Below are 26,281 nucleotides of genomic sequence, written 5' to 3' on the forward strand. Positions count from 1 at the left end.
CAGCCTCTTCAAGTTTCAACTTCCTCATTTAAAAAATAGGATAGTGGTAGAATTTATCATAGAATTATTGGGAGATTTATTTTAGAAGTTAATTGTATGCAAAAGTGCATAGCATACTTCTGTGTTAGGATGATTTGACAATGGTTGAATGATCAATACTAGTACTACCGACTTTGGAAAGGACCCTTAATTCTCTTGTACTTTATAGAACTTCCCAGTTTTAAAGTGCTTTCATTGCTTCATTCAATAAAAGGTATACAGGATAGATAAACGTACCAGTCATACCAGTCATGCTGTCTAACTTCCTCTTTGATATGAATAAATGTTTCAATTGAGTTTTGCTTCAGGATATTATTTACTCCAAACAAAGCTTATATGTCATAAATCAGAGCTGGCTGTGTTTTTTTTTCTTTTTTGGTTTTTTAAATTTTCCAGTCTCTTTGATAGAATGTCAGCACTCATTTATTTTATCTTCATGCTTATTTCCAGAGCCAAACCATTATGTTGGTGTATTTACCATACATGAGTTCATGAGTTAGGATTAATGAAAGTATCCTTGATAGTGAGAAGGTTAGGAACCACTCAATTACAAAAAGATTAAAGATTTAAATGCATAGTCCTAGAATGTAGGTATAAACATGGATGATTCTAAAGAGTGTGCTAATTACAATGGAGATAAGTATAAACACAAAAGTACTCATAACAAGGAAAGTATCTGGTAGACTGTGGCCTTAGATGTGTCATTTAAAGGATGAGTAAGGGGAGAGAATTCAGGTAATACCCTAAATGAATTTTAAACATGAGGAACATTTTAATATTACTTAATATCTAGAAAGGAAGTGATAGTCAAAAAGGTCACTGGCATGATAGCCTTGATTTCCCATGGCTTTATCCTTTGGCATCTAGAAACTTGTGCTTTTGGTATTATGAAAAAATCATGAAATCTCTACATTTAAAAAGAAAGGCTTTAGAAAGTGACACTGTGGCTCTGGGGGAAGGGCTGTAGCCTTAAGCTGAAGAGCTCAGGAACAACGCCTAGGCCCAGAGTTTAAGCCCCAAGATGGACAAAAGAAAAAGAAATGAAAAGAAAAGGAAAAACTCACATCTTCCATTACCTTCCTTAATACAACTTCAACCCCGCCCCCCTTTTTTGGCTTGAACTCTGGGCCTGGTCGCTGTCCCTGAGCTCTTCAGTTCAAGGCTACCACTCTAACATGTGAGCCACAGCAGCACTCCCAGTTTTCTGGTGGTTAACTGGAGATAAGAGTCTTACGGACTTTGGTGCTAGGGCTGGCTTTGAACCATGATCCTCAGATCTCAGTCTCCTGAGTAGCTAGGATTACAGGCATGAGCGCCCGGCGCCTGGCTTTGATTTCGTTTTTTTCCCCATTTTGTGTGAGTACTGAGATTTAAACTCAAGACTTGAGCACTATCCCTGAGCTTGTTCAAGACTAGTAGCTAGTACTCTACCACTCAAGCTAAGGCTCTATTTCTGGCTTTTTGGTGGTCAATTGCTGACTATGTCAGCAGTGATTATACTTCTTTAGTTTGCTGTAGACATGATTTGCATTTGCAAAAATTACTGTTGGGATTTTATCTTCTCTAGTATGTATTTCAGTTGCTTACTTTTCCTATGAAATATCATGAACTGAGTCATCTTAAGACATATGTACGTTCACCCAGGACAATACTTTGTTTTGACAAAGCTTCCACCATGTTTTATTGCCAGTCCTGGGCTTGAGCTCAGGGTCTAAGCACTGTCCGTGGGCTTTCCTTAAGGCTAGTATTCTACCCTGAGCCACTGCACCACTTCTGGCTTTTTCTATGTATGTGGTATGTGGTACCGAGGAATCGAACCCAGGTCTTTGTGCTTGCTAGGCAGGCACTCTACCACTAGGCCAAACTCCCGGTCTCCACCATGTTTTTTATGCATCTTCCAACCTTGCTTATGGTAGTTTCTGGCCACATGACCCCAGAGGATCACATTGTGTTTTCGATAAATGGTAATTCTACAGTTGTATATTAAACAGCTTTGGTTATTTGTTTTGGTACCAGGTCTTGAACTCAGTGCCTTGTCCTCACTCAGTTAGCTTGTTCATACCACCAGGATGGCCTTAAAAAAAATTCTGGTTAATTGGAGATGGAGCCTCTTGGACCTTTCTGCCTAGACTGGCTTAAAACCATGCTCCTTCAGTTCTTATTCTTCTGAGTAACTAGTTTCATAGGTGGAGACATTGACATCTAGCTGCAGGTCAATATTTATTTAAGGGAAAGTGTTTAAATTTGTTGCTATATTGTTTACTGTGTATCATTGTAGTTCTTTTAATAGCAGGAAGATGAAATGCTTTTCCTAATAACATAGATTCTAATATTTTATAAAGAAACTTCCAGAGAGGTTCTTAATCCTTAAACATTAAGTTTGATGAAATTTTGTCAAAATACCAGATTGAGTTTTGTGTGATTTTAAAACATTGTTGGAAAATTGTAGCAATTTAAATTTATATCTGTGTGCTTAGATTTTAAATGTCTTGCTGATTATACAAACTTCATATTCTTATTATTTAAAGCCTCAAAGGACAATAGGGCAAAGTACACTGTTAATCATACTCTGTATAAATCTTTGTCTCAAATTTTCTTTTTGATAATAAAAACATATTTTTACATTTTTGCCAGACCCGTTTGAATTGTTATTGTTTCTTCTCTGTAATGTGGCCATTAAAGAACTTCTACTTTGCCATACAGTTGTTAGGTTGGTTATGATCTTGCTACCGAGGCTTACATTATTATTATTGTTGTTTTTGGCAGTCTTGGGCTTAAACTTAGTCTTGGGGCCTGAGCACTGTCCTTGGGCTTTCCTCAAGGCTAGTACTCTACCACTTGAGCCACAGCACCACTTCTGGTTTTCTACATATATGGTTCTGAGGAATCAAATCTAGGTCTTAGCACATGCTAGTCAAGCACTCTACCACTAGGCCAAACTTCTCCCCCCCCCCAGGCTTACATTATTATTGTTATTTTTTGTCCTAGGCTTGAGCTCGGGACCTGAGCACTGTCCTTGGGCTTTTTCAAGGCTAGAGCTCTACCACTTGAGCTCAGCACCACTTTTGGCTTTTCTCTATGTATGTGGTACCAAGGAATAGAACCCTGGTCTTCATGTGTGCTAGGCAAGTACTCTACCACTAGGCCAAACTCCCAGCCCCGAGGCTTACATTATTAATGTGATCCTCAAACTGTTGTTTCTTTGGAAAGATCACTGTTAATGTAGTACAGAAATTTACATATACTATCTATCATCTATCTTCCTTCTTAATCTAGGACAGAGTGTTAGGATTAATTTTAATATAGAGACTGATACCGTTGATCTGTATTTAAATTTAAATGAAGATTACCTTGTCTTTTGTTCCCCATATCTTGTCTTTTAAAATAAACAGAAATACTTCAATATATTTATATGTGTACTCCTAGGATGGTATCCCTATTTAGGAGGCTATTGAAATGGAAGAGTTGGTTGGCAAAGAGAAGGAGGGATGATGAATCAGAAGGGAAAGGATTGTCCTTAGCGGATACTGTCCTGGGTCAGAATTGTTTGAGAGAACCTAGCTGTTACTGGAAACTTGTTACAGGAAGTATGGAGGGTTTACCAGAGTTAAGGTTTAGGAAATAGTTGTGTAGCATTTTCTCAGGGTTCTGAAGGAGACACCCTTAACCTATCTTTTTAGTCTTTAAGATAAAGCAATTTTAGGTATGATGGTACCACCAAGTTTTTATAGTTCAGTGTATTTTTCATATTTCAGGAGAGGGGACCAAGCAGAGGTTCATGGCTTGCTTGAATGCCTGTGGCTCCTTGTTACATCTACACTCAACCTTCTTTGGATTTGGATATAGTAAGAACAGAAAAGTTGGGAAAGGTGGAGAAGATTGCTATCAGGATGCCTATAAGTACTCTTCTCTCCCTACCCCCATTTTTCTGTACTTGGGTGGTATACTTCTTGGGAAGTGTGATACAATATTAAAAACCCAATATGGGAGTTTCTGTTCTGCCACTGAACTTCAGGTGATGTTGGCTATGTGGTTTCTCTCTAGGAATTAATTCCTTTATTAGGAGACAGGAATTTATTTGATAATCTCCAAAAAGGTTTGAGCTCTGGATACCCTATTTATTCCATCCTGGGAATTGCGCTGTGCTAGTCTCTTCCCAGATAATTTTTTTAAATTTAATTTTATTGTCAAGATGAGGTACAGAGAGGTTACAGTTATGCATTTAAGGCAATGAATATATTTATGTCAAACATTGTTATTCCCTCCCTTGTTTTTCTCCCTTTTTCTCTCCCTCCCCCTCACTTCCTCTACCCAAGTCCTGGGGCTTGAACTCAGGGCCTAGACACTGTCCTGAGCTTCTGCCACCTGAGCCACAGCACCACTTCCAGCTTTTTCTGTTTATGTGGTACTGAGGAATTGAACCCAGGGCTTCAAGTGTGCTAGGCAAGCACTCTAACACTAGGCCAAACTCCAGGCTCTCTGGAGAATTTTTTAAATATATTTTTTAATTTTAAAAATTTTATTGTTTGGATAATGTATAGAGGGGTTACAGTTACATTCATCAGGTAGTAGGTGCCTTACTTCTCGCACATTATTAACACGTCTCACGTTTTTGTCCCCGTTTCCCTCCCCCAACCCCCTCTCAATCATCTTGCTTTCCCCCTTTCCCTTCCATATTACAAATAAACAAATATACAATATACCAGGTAGCAAAGTCAGATATAGTAACAATGTGGATTAACCATAAGGCCAAAAAAAGAGAAGAGAAATAACAACAATCACACAAGGTAAACCTCTTGTTTCCATATCCTAGAGTTCCTTTCATTTAGGCTCATCTTATATGACCTTACTTACATCAGTTTTGAGCTATTGTAATTCTCTGCTAGGAGAGTCCTAGATGTGTACTGATTATTACAAATGAGGAAGACTTTGGGTCTGGCTTACTTCAATTAATATGATTTTTTCCAAATCTTTCTATTTCTTTACAAATGGGGCGATGTCATTCTTTCTGATGGCAGCATAGAATTCCACTGTGTGTAAGTACCACATCTTCTTGATCCAATCATCTACTGGGGGGTATCTGAGTTGGTTCCATATCTTTGCCATGGCAAATAGTGCTGCAATGAACATCATTGTGCCAGTGGCTTTAGTATGTCCTTGATTCTGGACATTTGGGTAAATGGCAAGAAATGGAATTGCTGGGACATAGGGGAGCTCTTTTTGTGGAATCGCCATACTGCTTTCCATAGTGGTTGAACGAGTTTGCACTCCCACCAACAGTGTAGTAGCAATCCCTCCTGGCCACATTCCCACCAGCATCTGTTGTTATTAAATTTTTTGATAATGGCCTTTCTAACTGGAGTGAGGTAGAATCTCAGAGTTGTTTTGATTTGCATTTCTTTTATGGCCAGAGACATTGAGCATTTCTTCATGTGTTTATAGGCCATTCTCATTTCCTCTTCAGATAGCTCTAAGTTTTTAGGCTATCTTTCAATGGGATGGTTATTTCTTTGGAGATTCAATTTTTTTAGCTGTTGATATATTTTAGATATGAGTCCTTTGTCTGTTGTATGGTTAGTGAAGATCTTCTTCTATTACACGGGCTTTCTATTTAACTTGCTAGCTATGTCTTTTGCCATACAGAAGCTCTGCAGTTTAATGCAGTCTCACTTATCCAGACTTTCTCTGATTTGTTGTGTTTCTGGATCCTTATGAAGAAAGTTTCGACATGTGCCAAGGAGACCTTGTGTATCTCCTGTACCTTCCTGTAAAGTTTTCAGTCTATCTGCTTTTACCTCCAGGTCTTTGATCCATTTGGAGTTAATCCTGGTGCAGGGTGACAAAGAAGGATCCAACTTTAGTTTTCTGCAGGTGCTTAACCAGTTCTGCCAGAACCACTTGTTGAAGAGGCTGTCTTTCTTCCATTCTATTTTTTTGGCTCCCTTATCAAAGATTAGGTGACCATAGGTCTGTGGGTTAATATCTGGGTCCTCAGTTCTATTCCATTGGTCTTCAGTCCTGTTTTTTGTGTCAGTACCAAGCTGTTTTGGTTACTAGAGCTCTATAATAGAGTCTAAAGTTTGGTATTGATATTCCTCCAAAGCTGTTCTTTCTGCTAAGGATTGTTTTTGCTATATGGGGTCTTTTATTATTCCATATGAAATTTTGGATTGCTTCTTCTATTTCTTTAAAGAATGATGCTGGGCTATTGTTGGGTATTACATTGAATTTGTAGATAGCCCTTGGCATGATTGCCATTTTCACAACATTAGTTCTTCCAATTCAGGGGCATGGCAGGTTTTTCCACTTCCTCAGTTCTGCTTTAATTTCCTTTTCCAGGTTTTTAAAGTTTTCATCCAAAAGTTCCTTTACACTCTTAGTTAATTCCTAAGTATTTTATTTTCTTCAAGGTTATTGCAAAAGGAATTGCTTTCCTGATTTCTGCCTTGCTCTTCTCCTGTTGGCAGACAGGAGAGCAGTTGATTTTTGAAGGTTAATTTTATACCCTGCTACTTTGCCAATGTTTTGAATCACCTCAAGAAACTTGGGAATGGAGTCTATAGGGTTCTTTATATACAGAATCATGTCATCTGAAAAGAGGGAAAGCTTTACTTCCTCTTTTCCTATTTGGATCCCGTTTATGTTTGCTTCTTGCCTTATTGCTCTGGCTAGGAATTCTAATACTATATCAAAGAAGAGTGGAGTGAGTTGGCATCCTCATTCCTGATTTTAGAGGAAATGCTTTAGCTTTTTTGCCATTAAGTATAATGTTAAGTGTAGGTTTGTCATACACAGCCTTTGTTATACTGAAGAATGTTCCATGGATTCCTATTTTCTCCAGAGCTTTTAGCATAAAGGGCTGTTGGATCTTGTCAAATGCTTTTTCTGCATCTATTGAGATAATCCTGTGATTCTGGTCCTTGCTTCTGTTAATGTGATGAATTATATTTATTGACTTGTGTATATTGAGCTGGTTTTGCATCCCTATGATGAATCCTGTTTGATCATAATGTATAATTTTTTTTGATTAGTTGTTGAAGACGGTTGGCCAGTATTTTGTTGAGAAGTTTTGTATCAATATTCATCAAAGAAATGGGTCTATAGTTCTCTTTCATTGATGAGTTCCTGTCTGGTTTTGGGATGAGAGTTAAGCTGGCTTCATAGAATGAGTTTGGTAAAGAGCCTTAGCTTTCAATTTCATTGTAGATTTTGAGCAGTATTGGTGTGAGCTCTGCTTTGAAGGTCTTATAGAATTTAGCCTTGAATTCATCAGGTCCTGGGCTTTTCTTGGATGGGAAGTCTCTTATTTCCATTTCTATTTTATTATTTGAAATGGGTCTGTTTAATTGGTTCAGGTCTTCTTGGTTCAGTTTGCCTATGTTATATAGGCTAGAAATTCATCCATCTCTTCTAGATTCTCGAATTTGTTGGCATAAAGGTTTCAAAAGTATTCCCTTATGATGCTCTGTATCTTAGTAATTTCTGTCATGATATTTCCATTCTCGTCCATGATTTTGTATTTTTGGGTGTGCTCCTTTCTTTTTTTGGTAAGATTTGCTAAGGGTCTGTCAATTTTGTTAATTTTTTCAAAGAACCAACTCCTTGTTTTGTTGATTGTTTCTATGGTTCTTTTTTTTTTGACTCTAGATCATTTAGGTCTGCTTTAATTCTAATAATTTTTTTCCTTCTACTGGAATTGGGATTGGTTTGTTGCTCTTTTTCCAAGAGCACAAAGTGCACCATTAAATTGTTGGTTTGTGATTTTTCCAGTTTGTTAATGTAGGCACTCAGAGCTATAAATTTTCCTCTGAGTACTGCCTTTGCTGGGTCCCAAAGGAGCATTATTTTGTGTGCTCCTTTTTGTTAAATTCCATAAATTGTTGAATTTCTGTTCTGATCTCCTCAATGACCCACTGGTGATTCAATAATGTGTTGTTCAATCTCCATAAGTTACAGGGTTTTCCTTGGTGGAGATTTGTGTTCAGTTCCAATTTTATGCCATTGTGGTCTGAGAGAATACAGGGAATAATTTCAGTGTTTTGAATTTGCCCAGGTTTACTTTATGTCCTAAAATGTGGTCTATTTTAGAAAATGTTTCATGTGCTGTTGAAAAAAAACATATATTCTGGTGTTCCTTGGTAGAATAATCTGCAGATGTCTGTTAGGTCTAATTGTTCTATGCAGTTGTTCAATTCTGAACTCTGTTGAGTTCATGCTTAGTTGATCTACCTAGAGGTGACAGTGTTATGTTAAAGTCACCAACAATTATTGTGTTTGGATATATGTGTGGTTTTAGTATAAGTAAAATTTGTTTGATTAGGTTGGATACTCTGGCATTAGGTGTGTAGATATGTAGGATGGTTATATCCTGATTAGTAGTATGTAATAAACTTTTTTGTCTCATCTCACTAATTTTAATTTGAATTCTGTTTAATCTCATATGAGCATGGCAACTCCAGCCTGTTTATGGGGGGCATTAGCTTGATAGATTTTATTCCAGCCTCTCACTCTCAGAATGTGTTTTTTTTTGGGGGGGGGATAGGGGCAGATGTGTCTCTTGAAGACAGCAGAAAGATGGATCTGCTTTGTGGAGAGTTAAGTCCATTGATATTAAAGGGTTAGGACTGCAAAGTATTTACTAGTTCCTGCCATTTTTTTTCTATTTCGTTAGGGCCTGTGACTAGCCAATTCTTGCTGTAATTAGCTGGCATGCTTGTTAGATGCCATTTCTATGTCAACAACATGTTTGTGTTGATTTTCAATGTACAGAATATCTTTGAGAATTTTCTGTGATACCGGTTTGGGTGAGGTATACTGTTTCAATTTGTCCTTGCTGTGGAAAGTTTTTATTTTTCCTTTAGCTATGAATGAGAGTTTAGCTGGGTATAATGTTCTTGGTTCATAGTTATTGTCTTTAGGGCATGGCATACATCATTCCAATCTCCTCTTGTTGCATGGTCTCTGCTGAGAAATGTGTGGTTATTCTAATTGGTTTTCCTTTGTAGGTGATTGTTTTCTTCTCTCTGGTCACTTTAAGGATCCTTTCCTTGGTCTCTATTGATCCTGTATAGATTATAATGTGACGGTGTGATGTCCTCCCCTAGAGAACTTTTAATGAAAGTTCTTGGTTTGTATAGCAATCCTAGAACATGTACTCTGTATGTTTTAAAGTAGTAAATTGTAGTAATCTAATTTAATATATGAATTTGTGTTAGTGAACTTGAACTAAAACTATAAATATATTTCTAGCTTCCTCTCTTCAGTTTTCCAGATAAGTTAGGAAGGATGTTCGAACTGAGCCATCTATTCACTGCGTGAGTTTGGGTAGGCTGGCAGCCATGGCAGCACTAGGCTTTTTGAATATGGTTTCTGTCACCAAGAGAGTTGGCTTTCTCTGAAGGTTGATAGTTAACTTCTAGAATCTTAGAGTGCAACCACCATTCAGGAGGAAGATAAAGGAATCTCTAAGAATAGAAACTGTCTTCAGTAAGAACTTCTCTTCTACCAGCTTGTAATAAGTAGGCAGATTTCAGCTTTTCTTATTTTCTTTATTTTTGTCAGTTGTGGGACTTGAACTCAGGACTTGGGTGCAGTCCCTGAGCTCTTTTACTCAAGGCTATGCTCTACCTCTTTGAACCACAATTCTACTTGCAGCTTTTGAGTTTATTAGAGATAAGAATCTCATGGAGATTTTTTCTTCCCAGGCTGGCTTTGTACCAAATAATTGACTAAGTAATTTTCTTGAGATGATTCTACTAAAATATAATAGTCAGCATTTGAAATTTCAATATCTCAGCCACCTGAGTGGGATTATAGGCATGAGCCACTGGTCCCTAGCTTCTTAGCATTCTTTAAGAAGTATTTTAAACAGCTCCTAGGCTCTAATAGGTGCATGTAAATATTAAAGCTGTTAGTCAAGTGAATGTCATTAGAAAATCGAACCTGAACAAAAACAATAAGACTATACTTTGCCTAAGATTCAAATTCTACTGGATGTAATGTGAAATCTCAACATGGCCCTTGAAAGAATTTCAACTGATCTATGGTAATAGATTAAGAATCTCTTCAACTGCAGGTCACCAAATCTGTTGTAACTCAGATTCCTTTACTACAAAGTGATCCACTTACTCTCCAAGTTTCATAATCTTTGGAGACTAGTTGTCTTGGTTATGAGTAAGTGTGAGGCTGGATACATATGAGTATCCCAGGCTAGATATATCACTGTGATTGTAGCAGAAACAGAAGGAGCAATAGTAGAGTTTAAAGAAGCAGCAACTAGTACACAGAGATTTATTTCCCAGGGAGGGGTCAGGTGAATCCTAGCTTGGCTAGTGATTGCAGATTTTGAATCCCCAAGGGTCATGTGTAGAGACATTGGACTGAAATTGAGATGTACAGTTTGTAACTGTTGTTTTCTACTTACCTCACATGCATGTGTGTGTGTGTGTGTGTGTGTGTGTGTGTGTGTGTGTGTGTGTGCACATGCATGCATGCACAAATCCTAAGGCTTAAACATTGGGCCTGGGCACTGTCCCTGAGATTTTGTGCTCACGGCCAGACTTCTACTACTTGGGACCCAGATCCATTTCTTGTCTTTTGGTAGTTAATGAGAGATAAAAGTCTCACGGACTTTTTTGCTTAGGCTGGCCTTGAACGTCCATCTTTAGGTTTCAGTCTTCTGAGTAGCTAGGATCACAGATGTAAGCCAGCAGCACTTGGCCTGAAGCTTTGTAAAAATGTGGAATTCCAGTATTATTTCCACTCAGAGAAAATATCCATCAGGAGAGATTTAGCCTCAGTGTAACAATACTAGGGATTGAAATTTTGACTTTAAGGTCCCAGATTACTAGTGGTGGCAGCAGAATGGTCATGTTAGGATTTGGAGTCAACTGAAGTGTTACTTTCAGCAAAAGTTAAGCTTTTCCAGTCGTGGCTCACGACTGGAATCCTAGCTACTTAGGAGGCTGAGATCTGAAGATCAAGGTTCAAAGCCAGCCCAGGCACAAAAGGAGCTGAGACTCTTATCTCCACTTAACCTCTAGAAAATGGGAAGTGGGGCTTAGTTCAAGGTTAGGGCAGTAGCCTTGAATTGAAGAGCTCAGGGACAGTGCCCAGGCCAAATTCAAGCCCGATGACCCACAAAAAAAAAAAATTAAGCTCGTCTTGTAATTCCATATTGTTTCCTTGGTGAAGAGGTCTTTCGGAATGCAATCCTATCATTTAGCATATCAATTATTAGAACTTGTTGAGTATATAGTTTGCATTTATTCATATATTTTCAGGCCTTAAGTTTATTCAAAACTCAGCAAAAATTTATGAAGTATCTTCTGTGTGCCAGATTGATATTAAAGATACAAAGGTTAATTAAAATATGGTCATGTTTTAAGAGCTGTACAGTATAGCAAGGATATTTGAGACTATTTGTTAATTTTTTGCTAAAATTCTGATGTGTTGTTTCTAATCTTTCACTTCTAGAAAGAAGTACTTCTAACTTCTAGAAAGAAATACTTCTAACAAGAAACATTGTAATCCCAATGTTTGGTTATAATGATTACCTCTTTTCCTTTTCGACTTAGTACATTTTTAGCAAGCTACAAGATTTTTTTTTTTTTTGCTTGTTTTCTTAGTGTTACTGGTGGGAACATTTTTTTTTTTTGCCAGTCCTGGCCTTGAGCTCAGGGCTTGAGCACTGTCCTTGGGCTTTCTCAAGGATAGAGCTCTACCGTTTGAGCTTCAGCACCACATCTGGCTTTTTTCTATGTATGTGGTTCCGAGGAATTGAACCCGGGTATTTGTGCATGCTAGGCAAGCACTCTACCATTAGGCCAAACTCCAGGCCCCAAAGGGACCATATTTTAAGTAGGTGGGAGGTGACAGGCCAGAGGGTAATATGCTTTCTGTTTTACAATTATTAAAATGACAGATTTTATAAAATAAAACAGAAAATATAGGCTAAACTTAAAAAGATAGACAATGCCTTACACTGGTGAGAATATAGTACAATTGGAACTGTCATATATTCCAGGTGGGATTGTAAATTATTATAACCAATTTAAAAACCTGTTTGGTAACATTTACTGAATATTTTAGTAAAAATAGTACTTACTGAAGTTAAGCATATGCCTTATTTTTTATATTTTCTGTATTAATTCTTTTTTTTTAAAGCATATGCCTTATCACATGACCAGCAGTTACCCTCCTGGGTAAAAACTCAAGGGCAAAACTGCTTTTGTCCATGAAGTAATTGACACAGCATGTTCATGGAAGCTCTGTTAATAATAGTCACAAAATGTAAAAAACCTAGATGTTTATAAATAGAATAGTTTAATTATGCTTCACTTACTCAATAAAATACTGTACAGCAACAAAAAGCTGTTAATCTTCATGACAACATGAATGAAAATTTCAGGTTAGGTACAGATAGATTCATAAGTAGGAAAAGATTACAGGGAAATAAAAGATGAAGTATGTACTCTGATTCCATTAATTATGTCCAAGAAGAAACATGCAAGAAGTCAAAATACTTAAAAGGAGAAAAAGCCTTTTCCTTGAAGGATATACACATATATGTATGTAAATTTATTTCCAAAGACGTTTCTATCTCATTCATATTTACTGAATAAAACATTGCAAAGTAATATATATGTATGCATGTTTATATATATATATACAAATATACACACATATAAATAGTGTGTGTGTTTGTGTGTGTGTATGTGTGTGTGTGTGTATGTGTGTGTGTGTGTGTGTGTGTGTTGTGTGTGTGTGTATAGCAGTAGCTTGGGGCCTTATTCTGTTATTAAGTTTGCTTGTTCTTGGCTGGTTCTTTACCATTTGCTCCAGTTTGGCACTTGCTGGTTAATTGGAGATAAAGTCATTTGGACTTTTCTGCCTCAGCTATCTTTTTATTTATTTATTTAATTCATTTTTTTTTGTCAGTTGTGGGACTTGAACTCTGGGCCTGGGTGTTGTCAGCTCAAGGCTATCGCTCTATCCCTTGAGCCACAGCCCCACTTCCTGTTTTCAAGTGGTTAATTGTAGATAAGAGTCTCTCAGACTTTAGTGCCTGAGCTGGCTTTGAACGATGATCCTCAGATCTCAGCCTTCTGACTAGCTAGGATTTAGGCGTGAGCCACCACTCCTGGCTGCCCCAGCTATCTTTAAACTGTGACAAGAATTTTCTGATCTTAGCTTCTTGAGCAGTAGGACTATTATTCACCAGCACTTGACTGAAAAGTATATTTAGAATTATATTTAAAGATAGCAAATTAATGCAGTTAATTCATTCCTTAAAATTACTAGTGTAAAATAACTAGTATGGTTGTCATTGGATCTGGGGATAAGAGAATCATAGTTTAAATGAACTTCGGGGAAAGCAGATTTTCATCTTTTTATTGTGAAAAGAGAGGTGAAAATACCCCTAAAACAAGCTTTCTTCAAATACATTGGTAGTAAAAACATTAAAAACTTATTAAATGGGAGTCATTTTACTCTTCAGATCTTCCCTTTCAATTCATAATTTTTCTGTTCTGTATTTTGATGCTTTACTACTCATGCTGTAGTTTTTCACTGTCTAGGATCCCTCTGCGAATATCATTCAGTTCAGAATACAATCCTGACATATAACTTAGCTAGAGCCAATTTCACTTTATAGGGAAGAAAAGAAATATATAGAAAATTTTATGAATTGTAATAGTTAGCTAGTTTAGATGATTGTAAAATCAGTCTCAATTGCCAGATGGTAAAGTTAAAGTCTGGAAAACTGAGATTAAAAAAAAATTCCATATGCAATTGAAGTGACTAATGTAGTCATTATAAAATGTACTTTTCAAATTGTACTCATACATAAGAAGCTATATTTAAAATTTTTGTTATTATAAGTTTGGTGACTCAAACTTATATTTCTAGCTAGTCAGAAGGCTGAGATCTGAGAACTGTGCTTCAAAGCCAGCCTGAACAGGAAATTCTGTGAGATTCTTACCTCCAATTTACTATCCCCAAAAAGCTGGATGTGGAACTCTGGCTCAAGCACAGCACTAAGATTGAGTAAAAAAAAATGTCAAGGACACTCTACCTGAGTTCAAGCCTAAGAGTATCACACACATAACAAAATTATTTTGTAATAGTATTCACACCTGAAAAAGGCTATCATCATGTTCATCATTATTGTTATTGTAACCATTGATAGATATTAGACACTGAGACTCTTTTTTGCTAGGGTAGGATCACACCCCTAAGCTCTAGTTATGTGATTTTTGATGTGTGTTGTATGAAGACAAAATCCATGGAAAGTGATAATCTTCTTAACCCTCAGTACTGGGACAGCTTAATATCCTCATGCAGATGAACCTGGATTCCTACTTTACCTGATTCACAAATATTAACACTGAGGGAATCAAAGATTTAAATGCAAGAGATTATATAAATTGGATAATTTTTTGTGAACTTGGATTAGGTGATGATTCATATATATGAAACAAAAACTTAGGCAAAGAAAGAAAAATTGGACTTCATTAAAATGAAAATTTTTGTGTTCTAGAGGAAATGATAAAAATTATGAAAACAAAAGAACATATTTGCAAATCATGTATCTTATAGTGATATATATATAAACTATGTGAAGCGCTCTCATGTCTTGATAATAAAAAATCAACTAAAATAAAAAGGTAGAGGTGAGAGTGATTGCCTCGTATGCATGAAGTCCTGGATTTGATTCCTCAGATGTGGTGCTGTGGCTCAAGTGATAGAGTGCTAGCCTCGGGCAAAAGAAGTTCAGTGACAGTTCCTAGGGCTGGAGTTCAAGTTCCAGGACTGGCCAAAAAACAAAAAACAAACAAACCAAAAAAAAAAAAAAAGAAAAAGAAAAAAGGGCAGAGGACTTGAAATAAGATTTGCAGGTCTGGGAGTGTGGTTTTAAGTGGTGGTAGAACACCTGTGTATCATGTATATCATATATGAGGCCTGGGGTTAATCCCAGCACAATCAGTATGCACTAAAATACCTTGTACATTGTTAGACATTAGGGAAAATTAGGGACATTAAGTCAAATTGCAATTGTTCACATACCCTAAGGTGGCTATAAAGAGAAACTAAGACATGTTGGCAAGAATGTGGGGAAATTGGGAAAGTATAACTCTTATTCATTGCTCATGGGAATATAAAATGGTTCAGTCAGTTCAGGAACCAGATGATCAGTTTCTTAAATCGTTAAACATATAATTACTATATGCCTCAGCTTCTGCTAACTGAGACATTTGCCTTCTCTGAAACAGGACATGTAGTGAAGAAGGCTTGATAGCAGCAAAATGAGGAAAGATGTGATAAACAATATATACATATTTACATTATAATGAAATATTTCTCTATTTATGCCTCTTTTGCCTCCCAATTTAAGAAGTCAGATAATTTGTGGTTATACATTTTCCCATATTTTATTGTAATTTATAGAAGGGTTACATTATATTCACCAGCTAGAAGGTGCATTACTTCACATACATTGATACCCTTTCTCATGTCTTGGTCCCCATTTCCCTCCCCCCACCCCTGGTGTGTATACATTTGAAGGCAAAATTTGTATGAATCTGAGTTTCTTTTTTTAAAATGGGAATTAGTAAATGTAAATTATTTCCCATCTTACATTCTTTTTTCTTCCATCCACCCTGCTTTTCTTCCTTTGTTTTATTTTTACACTTCATTTCCACAGTTATTTATACTTTGAATGTTTTCCTTTAGTTTTTAAAGATAGCTGTTTGATTTATAATATCGTAAAGGGGCTATTAAGTGAGGATAAAAGCCTTTCACTTACGAGTGTTGTTAGGAGACATGAAATAGAGTATATTTAAAGTCAGAGAACTCCAAGAATTCACATTCTAATTCCTTTAGAAATTCCTTATAGTTGTTATCATCTTAGTGTATTTTCTCTGAAGGTATTTTGAATGTTAAAAAATGGCAAATCCCATTTTGTGGCATTACAGAAAATGTCTTATTGTTTTGCGATGACAACATATTTTTGAGATAGGAGATTTTATATAATGTAGATTATTGTTTCTTTGGTATGTGATTAAGGGTGGTTCTAATACTTAAGTAACCTTTAAAAAGGGTGAGTATATAAGCTTTTGTTTGTGGTTTTCAAAGAGCTTTCTATATATTATACATTATTCCACCTATATTCATAATATAAAGTAGATCTACTCTTTTTCTTTAAACATTAAAATGTAAATATGGCAGGTAAAAGAATTTAAAATATAGATATCTGCATATGAAATGATTCCCATGTAATACACATCTTGGTCACAATAATTGAATACTGATATTATACCAGAAGCCTTCTGTGATCCTTCCCAATTAAACCCACAGTCTTACTCTCTGAAGTAACAAGCATTATGTATTTAATATTAGCCATTTTCTATTAGTACTGTTTTTGAAAGCATATATAAAAAGTTTAGATTGCCTTTTTATGCATTATGTACATGGAATCATTGAGAATCTATATTTTATGTTTGTTGCAGTTTTTATTATTTATCATTATCATGAAAGCTTACTTCATTAATTTTTTTTAAATTTTGTAAGTATCAGAGTTATTTATCCCTTATCATCACTGGACAAGTTGTTTGTTATGAATTATACTGCTATAAACCTTGTGCATATATTTGTATTTGGAAATCACATACACAAGTTTCTCTAGGCTGTGTATGAATGAATGGGAAAATTGGGTCAGAGGCTATGTCTGTCCTCATCTTGACTACTTAATGCTAAACTCTTTTCTAAAAATTGGTTATTAATACTACCAACAGGAGTCTATGAATATTTTCATTGGCTAACATCTTTGCCAACTATCTATTGTCAAACTTTTTTTTTCCCCTGAGACATGGTTTCATTATTTACCCCTACTGGCTTGAGACTCTCTATGTAGCTTAGATTAGCTTTGAATTCATAGTCCTTCTGCCCTACCTTTTATCCATCTCCGCAAATGTGTTCCTGAAACTTCTTTTGACAACTGCTTCAGTTTAAGTTGCATTCTTGATGGACAATTCTTGATTGTCAGTCCTGGGGCTAGAATTTAGGGCCTGGACTCTGTCCCTGAGCCTTTTTGTGCTCAAGGCTAGTGCTATCCCACTTGAGCCACAGGGCCACTTCTGGCTTTTTTGAGTAGTTTATTGGAGATAAGAGTCTCATGGACTTTTCTGCCCCTGCTGGCTTCGAACTGTGATCCTCAGATCTCAACTTCTTGAGTACTTAGGATTACAGGCATGAGTCACTGGTGTCCAGCTGATACCAACCCTTTAAAAGTTATTGAGTAGTAGTTTCATTCTTTTATAAAATGCTTTTCATTTTTGTACATTTTCTCTATTACATCATTGCTTTTCTTTTATTCATGTAGGTTGCAACTATCTTCTACCCTTGAGTTGTCTTTTTACTCTATGGAGTCTTGGTTAAAAGATGTGTTGATTTTAGTATAGTTGAATAATTTTTGCTCTTTCTTTTTTGCCTAGTATTCCTGTGGGGATTAGAAAAATTATTTATTATATGAGGTCATAAAGATTAATTTCTAATATGTTTACATTGATTGTTTTATTGAAAGCTGTTTTGATAATGCTGTTTGAATTTAGAATATAGTCATATTTTTTCTCAGTGTCTAACTGTTCCAGATAATCTCTTAAAACCCATCTTCCCATGAAGTTTGTATAATTTACCTTGATCATATCAAATGCTCATCTAAACATGAGTCATTTCTTTTTAGGTTTTGATTTTATTCTTTTAATGTTTATCTATATTTGCAGCCATAGTTCTCTCTGTTTATTTGCTTTATATATAATGAGATTTTCTGTTTTATAGATTTAAGTCTTGCAACCTTGTTTTTATTGTTCAAGTGTCTTTCCACATCTTTGCCTCCAAATGAATGTAGTGGTGACTTAAGTTCTATACCAGACAAAAGTCCTGTTGGAATTTTAAAGCTCTTTTATTCTATACAGAAAAATTTCACAAAAGAATAACTTCATAGCATTAAATGTTCTGATCCATGAACATATTATCTGTAATTTTAATAGTTTTGGTTATTGTTTTTTATCAATATTTTATTTCTTTAAACTTTTGAAATTATTATCTTTAGGTAGTTATACAAAGAAGTTTCCATTTAACAAAGCAGTTTATGAATACAATATATCTTGACCAATGTCATTCCTTTCAACCCTCCCTTATCTACTCTTTCCCTTACTTGTCTTAGTTTTATAGGATATACAATGATTTCTTGTCTGCATTATTCCCCTCTTCACTGGTTTATCCCTCAAAAGACCATTAGTTTTAGTATTCTTTAAAGTCTTTCAATAAAGTTTATAATTTTTCTTATCTAGGTCTTATGCTATATTAATTAAAAAAATTGACAGCTCAGAGCAGTGAGAACTTTAGTTGCCACATGAACTATACAAGCAATACTTTGCTATTCAGAAGAAGAACAAATATGCTTTAGTGTTCTATAATAGATGATACTAGCATATTTTTGGTCAAATATTAATTTCATAGTATTATCTTTGTTCCTGCATAGTTGTTATATACATATCTGATATTTTCATTGTTTTATTTAGTCAATAATTTAAAAAAGTGTTATTGGCTATCTGTACAGGTACATGTTTACTGATAGTGCCTGAAATAGCTAGCATTTGGTGTCATGTCAAGCATCCTAAAGACAAGTTTGGCAAAATATTTTCCAACCCAAAGACACTACAAAGTCTTTGAAACACAAATGTTTGGTGTGCCTTCTGAAATAATGAAATAATACATGAGTTGCTTCTTAGGATGAAGTGTGGACTCTTTTCCATTTGGCTTATTAATCCTTTAAGAACCCCAGAAGTATTCTTTTTTTTTTTTTTTTGCCAGTTCTGGGCTTGGGCTCAGGGCCTGAGCACTGTCCTTGGGTTTTCTCAAGGCTAGATCTCTACCAGTTGAGCCATAGCACCACTTCTGGCTTTTTTTTTTCTATGTATGTGGTACTGAGGAATCGAACCCGGGTCTTTATGCATGCTAGGCAAGCACTCTACTACTAGGCCAAATTCCCGGCCTCCAGAAGTATTCTTTAGTGTGAAACTTATATAGGCTCCTGGGGAAATGAAGCACATGTATTGTTTACTATTAAAATGTAATTTATTCTTTATTTTAAAATACATATTGGCATTTTTAAAAGAAAAAAGATGTACTTCTTACTTTCTAATAAATACAAGTCTTCATTGCTAGTGAGGGATACTGTATAGATAGTCCCAACCTTGTCACTTCTGGGAAACAGCAGTGAAATTGTTTCTTCCTGACAGCAGACAGCCCCACTGCAGAGCCCTGGTTTCATGTTACATTAAGTATTAGTGCTGTTCTTTCAGGAGCTATTATACTGTGACATCAAAGATTTCCTACAGGGCAGTAGTAGGTTAGCACTCAAGTTGTCTACTGAAATTTTAAAGAAAGGAATTAAATATATATGACCAGACTTTAAAATAAGAGACAGAGAGAGAATTACAATGGTTTAAGAATAGTTGTAGAAATGATAGTTCTATGGGCAGTTCCCTTTGTCTCTCCTAGTTCAAGCCAAAATTTTTTTCTTATTTTATTTCTGCAACAAGTACAAATAGCCATTATGTTAATGCTAGGGTAGTTGATCATTACCAGAGAGACATTATGAATAAGGAAAAAAAGTCTTTTGTGAAATAAAACTGGTTAGTTTGACCTGTAGCATATTTGGTATAATGAACATGTGGACAGTAATTGCAATGGCCTGACTTCCTTTTTGTTGAACCTCTAATTAGTGAAAAGGATCAAACTACGTACTCTGTTAGAATTACAGGAGTAAAATTTTTAGATAACGAGGGAACAGATAAAAGTCTTGCAACTGAAAGGGCTTAATTGTTTTTATGGCAGTTGTACAAATATGCAACTTAAAGATTAATCAGATTACAATGTCCTTTGAAAAGGATATGTTTTTTAGTCATTTTAAGTCAATGAAATGTAGAATTGTTCATAGCTTCATTATTGTTTCAATCCTTTTGTTTTTTTTATCATTTTTCATTTGTTCTACAATGTATATAGTAATGCTTCCATTAATTCACTAAATGTTCTATAGTTATATCTGAATGTTTCTAGTATATCAGTTAACTGAAAAAATAAGTTACTGAAGAATTTTGGTCTTTGTCATGTAATGATAAGGGAAAGTGCAGGTACTTTAATTTGGTTGCAAAAGTACTTTTAAAGTTCTGTGAGCGCACAGAACTATAAAATAATTGGTAACTAGTAATGCTCTTTTAATCATTAGGTGGAAAGGTTGTACTAAATGCTCAGTTAAAGGATTTTTATTTTTTATTGTTGGGGTAATGTATAGAGGGATTACAGTTACATTAACCAGGTAGTAGGTACATTACTTCTCACACATTGATGATACCCCTTCTCATGTTTTTGTCCCCATTTCCCTCCCCTTCTCTTCTCAATCATCTTGTTTCTCCCCCTTCTCTTCCCAATTTCAAATAAACAAATAAATGTATATGCCATATACTGGGTAACAAAGTCAGATACAGTAACAATATGAGATTAACTAAATGCAAGAGAGAGAGAGAGAGAGAGAGAGAGAGAGAGAGAGAGAGAGAGAGAGAGAGAGAGAGAAAGAGAGAGAGAGAGAGAGAAGATAGTATATTAAGAACAGCAATCACACAAGATAAAGCTCTTATTTCCATATCCTAGAGTTCCTTTCATTTAGGCTCATCCTATATGACCTTACTTACATCAGTTTTGAGCTATTGTAATTCTCTGCTAGGAGAGTCCTAGATGTGTACTGATTATTACAAATGAGGGAAACCTTTGGGTCTGGCTTACTTCAATTAATATGATTTTTTTCCAAACCTTTCCATTTCTTTACAAATGGGTTAATGTCATTCTTTCTGATGGCAGCAAAGAATTCCATTGTGGCATCTGGGTTGGTTCCATATCTTTGCCATGGCAAATAGTGCTGCAATGAACATCATTGTGCTAGTGGCTTTAGTATGTCCTTATTTCTGGACATTTGGATCAATGCCAAGGAGTGGAATTGCTTGGTCATAGGGGAGCCCTATGTTTAGTCTTTTGAGGAATCACCATACTGTTTTCCATAGTGGTTGAACGAGTTTGCACTCCCACCAACAGTGTAGTAGCAATCCCTCCTGGCCACATCCCCACCAGCATCTGTTGTTATTAAATTTCTTGATAATGGCATTTTAACTGGAGTGAGGTGGAATCTCAAAGTTGTTTTGATTTGCGTTTCTTTTATGGCCAGAGATGTTGAGCATTTTTTCATGTGTCTAGAGGCCATTCTCATTTCCTCTTCAGAGAACTCTAAGTCTTTAGCCCATCTTTCAATGGGATGGTTGTTTCTTTGGAGATTTGTTTTGGAGAGATTAAATTATTTTAGCTGCAAATATATTTTAGATATGAGTCCTTTGTCTGTTGTATGGCTAGTTAAGATCTTCTCCCATTCCATGGGCTTTCTATTTAACTTGCTAGCTATGTGCTTTGCCATACAGACCCTCTGCAGTTTAATTCAGTCCCATTTGTCCAAACTTCATTTAATGTGTTGTGTTCCTGGGTCTTTATTAAGAAAATTTCAACCTGTGCCAAGGAGACCTAGTGTATTTCCTATTTTGCAGGATTTTTTTTCAACACACTTAAAAGAGAGATCAGATCAAACATAAGTAAAACATTTTCCTGTAAAGTAAAGCCAAGTGAGATACAAAAGAATCAAGTTAGACACAAACTAACAGCTAATTTTTGATTAGCAACAGAGGATGTAAAAAATGGGGTTATAGTCTCAGAGTTATATGAGAAATTATTCACTCTATTGTGCTTGGCTTTTAATTGAAGTATTATAATTGTTTTAGGAGGTGTCACTGGAAATAAACTTTGAGAAATGGCTGAGAAAAGTAAGAAATGAAGTAATTGTAAGGAAGCCAGTTATAGATGAGATCAGTCCCGCACAGGAGGAGCTGGAAGTGAAAGAAGAAAAAAACATTAATTTTTGGAGTTTTGTACATTTAAATTAAAGGCTTTTAGGGAAATACATTTTAGAGTTGTCATGTTAAAGAAATGTATGCTCCCATTAGAAAAAAGTAGGCAACAAGAAATCCTTACTAAATTTGTCTATATGAAGTTTAAATATGTGTTACATACTTTTTTCATTCAACAAGTATTTATTAGGTGTCAACTATGTGCTGGGTCTCATGGGGACAGAAAATAATTATTATTCATCTCTGAACTTAACAGTTGTTAATATCATATGAAAGTGTGTATATATCCAATTGGTAAGTTACCTGGTAAGTTGATACTTTCAAGAGATGAAAAAGAATAAAGTCAGCTGCTGAAGTCAGAATAGGCTTAAGTAGGAAATTATTTGAATCAAAATTTAGATGTATAGATTTAAGTTTCCTAAAATGTATTTCCCTAAAAGCCTTTAGTTTAAATGTACAAAATTCCTTCCTTATTCTAGTTTTCTTTCTTTCATTCTTTCTTTTTTTTATTTTTTGTCGGTTATGGGGCTTGCTTGAACTCTGGGCCTGGGTGTTGTCCCTGAGCTCTTCAGTTCAAGGTTACTGCCCTACCCTTGAGCCACAGTCCCACTTCCCATTTTCAAGTAGTTAATTAGAGGTAAGAGTCTCAAGTTCTTTAAGTTCTTTAGTGCCCCCTGGCTGGCTTTGTACTTCGATCCTCAGATCTCAACCTCCTGAGTAGGTAGGATTATAGGCGTGAGCCACAGCAACTGGCTTCCTTATTGTAGGTTTTTTTAATGTATTTTTTATTGTAATTAATAGAAGGGTTACATTATATTCACCAGATAGAAGGTGCATTACTTCACATACATTGATACCCTTTCTCATGTCTTGGTCTCCATTTCCCTCCCCCCACCCCTGCCCCTCATCTTGTTTCCCCCTTCCCTATACTATTTCAAATAACCAAATAAGCATACATACAACATATCAGATAACAAGGTAAAATACTGTAACAATATGAGATGACCAAGTGACAACAAAAGAGATGAGAGGATAACACAATACATTGAGGACAGCAATCACTCATTACATGGCTTTTGTTTCTATATCCTGGAGGTCCTTTCATTTAGTGTCATCCTATATGGCCTTATGTGTCTAGGTTTTGCTCTATTGTAAATCTCTGCTAGGAGAGCCCATAATCTCTGATTATGACAAATGGGGGAAACCATTGAGCTATGTTCCTTTGATTCTGGCTTACTTCGCTTAAGGTGATTTTTTCTAAGTCTTTCCATTTCCTCTTATTGTAGTTTTAACTATTGAAAATTTGCTTCCTCATATCATCTTCCCAGTTCCTACATTTCAGTATATATGTACACATTCTTACATAAATATGTGCAATATCTGTCTAGTCTCTCAACATCTACCTGTCTTTTTTGTTGTTGTTGTTGGTTGTGGGGCTTGGACTCTGGGCCTGGCCTTTGTCCCTAAGCTCTTCTACTCAAGGCTACCACCCCACCCCTTGAGCCACAGTGCCATTTTAGGTTTTCTAGTGGTTAATTGGAGATAAGAGTCTCATGGTATTTAGTGCTTAGGCTGGCTTTGAACTGTGATCCTCAGATCTTAGCCTCCTGAGTAGCTAGGATTACAGGCATGAGCCACTGTGCCCAGCTCTTTTTAATTTTTTTTAATTTAAATTTCTTTGTGTGTGTGTGTGACTAGAACCCTCTAGTCATAATAAAAGTTGGAATATTTCAATGTGAAAACTTAAATAAACCACTGTACGGCATGCACTATAGAGCTTGTAGGTCCCTATACTTTCTAGTTTTCAGTTTTATCTATCTTTAACAGTTTATTTGTTTGAATCCATTCCAACACTCATGTGTCTGTTGACTTTGAAATCTCTCTCCTGTGTCTTCCAAACCCCAGTACCTTAGTCATAGAAATGGGATTTTTCCACAACCACTGATTTTAGGACATTTTAATATTAGGCATCAAAATATGTTTGTCAGTATTATATCACTTATGGGCAAAGAAAACAAAATAAACCCAAATTTCTAACTTTTGCTTGGATTAAAATAAGGTTTATAGATATATATTTGAATGATGTAGTGATTGCTCAGGAAAAAGGTACATACTGTCACTATTCCTTAGACTCCAAGTAGTTGCAACCCCCCCCATGTTATACAAGCCATAGTTTTGGAGAGAATGATACAATATACTAAGGTATTAAAGTCAGTAGCCAGTAACTGAGAGGGAGGGCTAAAGTGATTTATTTACTTAAAAAATAGAGTGCTGTATTTTTATGTTTTGATTTGGCTATTTTTAAAACACCTGTGTCTCACTTTCTATAAACATCAATTTTAAATGTGCATAATGGAAATCATTGTATGGGTATAAATGGTGTATTGACGACTCTTTTTAGTATATAACACACCTTCCTTGTTGGCACCAAGCAGACATGAATGAGGCATTTTATTAAAATTGAGGCTTGTGGTTCTAATCATAGGTCATTGGTTGGCTCTCACTTCTCAGCTTCAGATTTGTGTATGTTTGATCAGGGGACAGCAATGAAATTATTATGACAAAGACTTTGTAGTAGCCTGTATCTGTCGGTTAAAACTTGAAAGTCTTTTGGAACTGTGATGCTGACAGCATGTGAACATTGCAAGAAAGCGTAAGCTGTATAATGTCTTAAAGAAACTTTCAAGTATCATCTTCCTTTTGTGTTGTTTGAAAGAGTTATACTATTAAGGAACTTGTGAAAAGGTGTTTTATTGATTAAAGAAGATTTTCTTCCCCCAGAAAATATGCATTGAGACAGTCTTCTTATTACTTTTTCTCTTCAGTCTCTGCTTTTTACAGCAAGTTCATTAACATGCAGATATGCAGTGATTGAAGTCAGACTGCTTTTTACAGTGGAGTTGTCTTGATATAATGAGCTCTGCTTTAATGTTCAAAAATTGTTGTTACTTTCTAAAAGGGGTTGTTTGTGAATTTCATTAAATTTAATCTCCTCTTCAAACAATTTCAGCATTGTTCAGTTTACTACAATTAAAATGCTTTCTGATGCTAAAAAATCACTTTTTACAGATGTATCACAAATGTAAGCACTGTGAGAGGGTCTTTGTTTTTTACTTTGAAAGAAAAAGCTGCTATTTAGCTGAGAATTCTCATTTTTTAAATTGGTGCTCCATATGGAAAATCAGAAGAGGGTACATTTACTGTATTGCTAAAGAGGCTACTCTGCTCATGAGGATTAGATTTCACAACTACTTTATTCAATCCTTGGATTAAAGCATTGGTTTAATCATAGTTGATAAAACAAGGGCTTTAAACTTGCCTTCTCAGTTTCTTGGAGTAAAGAGACTTCATCTTTGGAATGCTGTAAGTATTGAGAAAGAACCGATAGAGTGATGTTAGGCCTCCACTTTGGGCAAAAGTTATATAAGGACTATGTAAAAAACCTGACTAAAGTCTTAGTTGCAGAGCATGGACAGTAGTGTATAGAGAGTTGCTTCATTTTAATAAAGAATTATACTTCCTGTTAAGTCTAGGTTAGTAGGATTTAAAAGGTATGAGAGTAATTCCTGGCATCTCTTGAAGACTGTACAGAGAAAAGAGCTTTTGGAAGAATATTTAGTAGATGGAAGCTTAAAAACTTTCCAGGTAGTAGCAAGTTTTCTAGGTAAATCTCAGGATTGTTTATGCAGATGGGAAGGTTAGAGAGTGATCCATTAATTTTTTTGAAGGATTGAATGATCTGGGTTAATTTTCATTTTGTTTGCCAGTTTAAAGATTAAGTAATACTGTGACTTGGGAACCTGATCAGGACTGTGGTTTTTTTAGGGTGATTCTTTTTTTTATTGTAATTAGTAGAAGGGTTACATTATATTCACCAGATAGAAGGTGCATAACTTCACAAACATTGATACCCTTTCTCATGACATGGTCTTCATTTCCCTCCCCCCCTTCGCTTATCTTGATTTCCCCCCTTCCCTATCTAATTTCAAATAACCAATTAAGCATATATAAAATATTTCAGATAACAAGGTGAAATATTGTAACAATATGAGATAACCAAGGGATGGCAAAAGAGATGATCGATAACATAGTACATTAAGGACAACAGTCATTATATGGCTTTTGTTTCCTTGTCCTGGAGGTCCTTACATTTAGTGTTGTACTATTTGCCTAATGTCTCTAGATTTTGTTCTATTGTAAATTTCTGCTAGGAGAGCCCAAGGTTTCTACTAATT

General features: G+C 35.6%; 1 protein-coding gene across 3 annotated transcripts in view; it reads left to right on the plus strand.

The window, feature by feature from the left end:
• Sox6 (SRY-box transcription factor 6) overlaps positions 1-26,281 on the plus strand; it is a 559,138-nt gene that overhangs the window by 48,994 nt on the left and 483,863 nt on the right. The window lies entirely within an intron of this gene.

This window comes from Megascapheus bottae, chromosome 16 (genome assembly GCF_031878675.1).
Source record: "Megascapheus bottae isolate mThoBot1 chromosome 16, mThoBot2.hap1, whole genome shotgun sequence".
Taxonomy (NCBI): domain Eukaryota; kingdom Metazoa; phylum Chordata; class Mammalia; order Rodentia; family Geomyidae; genus Megascapheus; species Megascapheus bottae.